The sequence below is a fragment of the Piliocolobus tephrosceles genome, chromosome 18 (genome assembly GCF_002776525.5).
Source record: "Piliocolobus tephrosceles isolate RC106 chromosome 18, ASM277652v3, whole genome shotgun sequence".
NCBI lineage: Eukaryota > Metazoa > Chordata > Mammalia > Primates > Cercopithecidae > Piliocolobus > Piliocolobus tephrosceles.
Genome location: NC_045451.1, coordinates 15,411,808 through 15,415,144, shown reverse-complemented (window position 1 = coordinate 15,415,144; position 3,337 = coordinate 15,411,808). Strand labels below are relative to the sequence as shown.

General features: G+C 45.8%; 1 pseudogene; it reads left to right on the top strand.

Moving 5' to 3' along the window:
- Nucleotides 1–1,641: 1,641 nt before the first annotated feature.
- LOC111526285 lies at nucleotides 1,642–2,830 on the top strand (annotated as a pseudogene).
- Nucleotides 2,831–3,337: the final 507 nt, after the last annotated feature.

The following is a 3,337-nucleotide window of genomic DNA, read 5'->3' as shown; positions in this document are numbered from 1 at the left end:
CTCCTGGCTTATGCTTCACCCATTTTTCAACTTATATGATGTAAATTTTGGAGGAAGAGCTCACATAATTCCTTGCTTGCCATTCAAATTTTCTGTTCCTATTTTCTGTGCTCAAATGCAGAAGGTACGTTAATGGAACCTGAATCATCATTCATCCAGTAAAATCCCTGCTCTCCATTCATTCAATCAATACTTTTAATTCATTCCATTTAATCACCAGTACCCATTTTGTATTCTTCCTTCTCAACATAAGCATCTATTCTCATGTCTTTTTGTTTATAAGTGCTTTTGGAAAAGGCATATTATTTTTTTATGTGTGTACATTTTCAACTTATGTAAATGCTATTAGTTTAGATATAAGATAATATGTTTTTAAAAATATTGTTACTTGGCATTATGTTTATAAGATTCATCCATGTGACTATATGTACATCTAGTCTGTTGCTTCCTTGTACTCTTCAGTACCATATGAAGGGCATCCATCAACCTTTATCTATCCATTCTCCTTGCAATGAACTTGCCAAACCTCACCTTCAACGCCAGACTTCCCCAAATAATGCTGTAATAAACGTTACACTTGTCCTCTTAGAAGTCTGCATGAGAGCCAGGTGCGGTGGCTCAGGCCTGTAACCCCAGCACTTTAGGAGGCCGAGACAGGCGGGTCACGAAGTCAGGAGATCAACACCATCCTGGCCAACATGGTGAAACCCCGTCTCTACTAAAATACAAAAAAAATTAGCTGGGCATGTTGGCACCTGCCTGTAGTCCCAGCTACTCGGGAGGCTGAGGCAGGAAAATAGCTTGAACCAGGGAGTCAGAGGTTGCAGCGAGATCGTGCCACCACACTCCAGCCTGGCAACAGAGTGAGACTCCGTCTCAAAAAAAAAAAAAAAAGTCTGCATGAGAAATTTATTGGCATATCTAACTAGTGTAGAACTGCTGAATCACACTGCAGGTGGGATTATACAAAATTTAGTTAAATGTACCAGATGCTCTCCACAGGGTCTGCTGCAGTTTACAATTCCAGGTCTCCACACCCCATCAGTTATCCATCTTTCCAATTTCTGTTAATCCAATAGGTGTCAAGTGATGTTGCTTTGCTTTGATTTGCATGTCTCTGATTTCTAGTAAGTTTGAGTGTCTCTTTATGTATTAATGTACAGTTAGTCTTTTGGTGTCCATGGGAGATTGAATCCATCAGATGCTCAAGTCCCTGATATAAAATGGTGTAGTATTTGCATATAGCATATGCACATGCTCCCATATGATTTAAATTATCCCTAGATTACATATAATACCGAAGACAATGTAAACTCTATGTCAATATTGATTATATTGTATTGTTTAGGGAATGATGACAAGAAGAAAAGTCTGTGCATGTTTAGTACAGACACAACCATTCATTTTTATATGTGAATATTTTGCATCCTCAGTTGGTTGAATCCACTAATATAAAACACATACACAGGAGCCGGCTCCCTGTGCGTGTGTCCGCTCGCCCTCTGCTGCGTCCCGCGGCGTCCCACTGCCCTCCTACCGTACACCGTGGGTCTTCTGCACTTCGGCCGCGTCCTGTCCGGGATCGTCGCCGCCTTCCACCCGGGCCTCGCTGCCGCGGCCTCTGCCAGAGCCAGCCCCTGGTGGACCCATGTGGAAATGGGACCTCCAGATCCCATTCTGGGTGTCACTGAAGCTTTTAAGAGGGACACCAATAGCAAAAAGATGAATCTGGGAGTTGGTGCCTACCGGGATGATAACGGAAAGCCTTACGTGCTGCCTATCGTCCACAAGGCAGAGGCCCAGACTGCCGCAAAAAGTGTGGGCAAGGAATACCTGCCCATTGAGGGACTGGCTGAAATTTGCAAGGCATCTGCAAAACTAGCCCTGGGTGAGAACAGCGAAGTCTTGAAGAGTGGCTGGTTTTTCACTGTGCAGACCATTTCTGGAGCTGGAGCCTTAAGGATCGGAGCCAGTTTCCTGCAGAGATAAGTTCAGCCGAGATGTCTCTCTGCCCACACCAAGCTGGGGAAACCACACATCCATCTTCATGGATGCTGGCATGCAGCTACGAGGTTATCGGTATTATGACCCCAAGACTTGCGGTTTTGACTTCACAGGCGCTGTGGAGAATATTTCAAAAATACCAGCGCAGGGTGTTCTTCTGCGTGCCTGCGCCCACAATCCCACGGGAGTGGACCCGCGTCCAGAATGGTGGAAGGAAATAGCAACAGTGGCGAAGAAAAGGAATCTCTTTGCGTTCTTTGACATGGCCTACCGAGGCTTTGCCAGTGGGGATGGTGATAAGGATGCCTGGGCTGTGTGCCACTTCATCGAACAGGGCATTAATGTTTGTCTCTGCCAATCGTATGCCAAGAACATGGGCTTATATGGTGAGCGTGTAGGAGCCTTCACTATGGTCTGCAAAGATGCGGATGAAGCCAAAAGTGTAGAGTCACAGTTGAAGATCTTGATCCATCCCATGTATTCCAACCCTCCCCTCAATGGGGCCCAGATTGCTGCTGCCATTCTGAACACCCCAGATTTGTGAAAACAATGGTTGCAAGAAGTGAAAGGCATGGCTGACTGCATCATTGGCATGTGGACTCACCTGGTCTCCAACCTCAAGATGGAGGGTTCCACCCACAACTGGCAACACATCACTGACCAAATCGGCATGTTCTGTTTCACAGGGTTAAAGCCTGAACAGGTGGAGCTACTGACCAAGGAGTTCTCCATCTACATGACCAAGGACGGCCGCATCTCTGTGGCAGGATTCACCTCCAGCAACGTGGGCTACCTTGCCCATGCCATTCACCAGGTCACCAAGTAATGTCCCTGGTGCAAGGAAACAGAGACAACCTTTCTGTCTTCAGCCTCTGCTATTGAGAGCTTCACACAGACGATGAGAGAAGGTGGATGGTGGTGAGTGGATCATTTCTTTCAACCACAGTGTGTAACACTCAGCATTTAAATGTTTCTCAGAAAAGAACATGTAGTGACACAGGGCAGAGGCATCCGTGGCTGGCGTCTGGAACATTAAACCGAACTCTCTCCCCTGTCCTTTTATCTCCAACTTTTTTCAAAGAGTTTACATGTGCAAGAAAGTCATCGCACCAAAAAACCTGTCAATTATGCCATTGCAGTATTTCAGAAGCTTTAACTGAAGTGTCAGGTTCCTTGTGAGAAATAGCACAGGTTAGAGGCTTTGAGAGAAGATCTAGTTCTGTCATGAACAGTCGGCCTTGTGTCTGTCCTCCCATCTTGGAGCAACCTTATCAACAGGCCGCACTGCAGAAATGATGTTTTATGAAAACCAATGGGGCTGCTGCCACTCCAG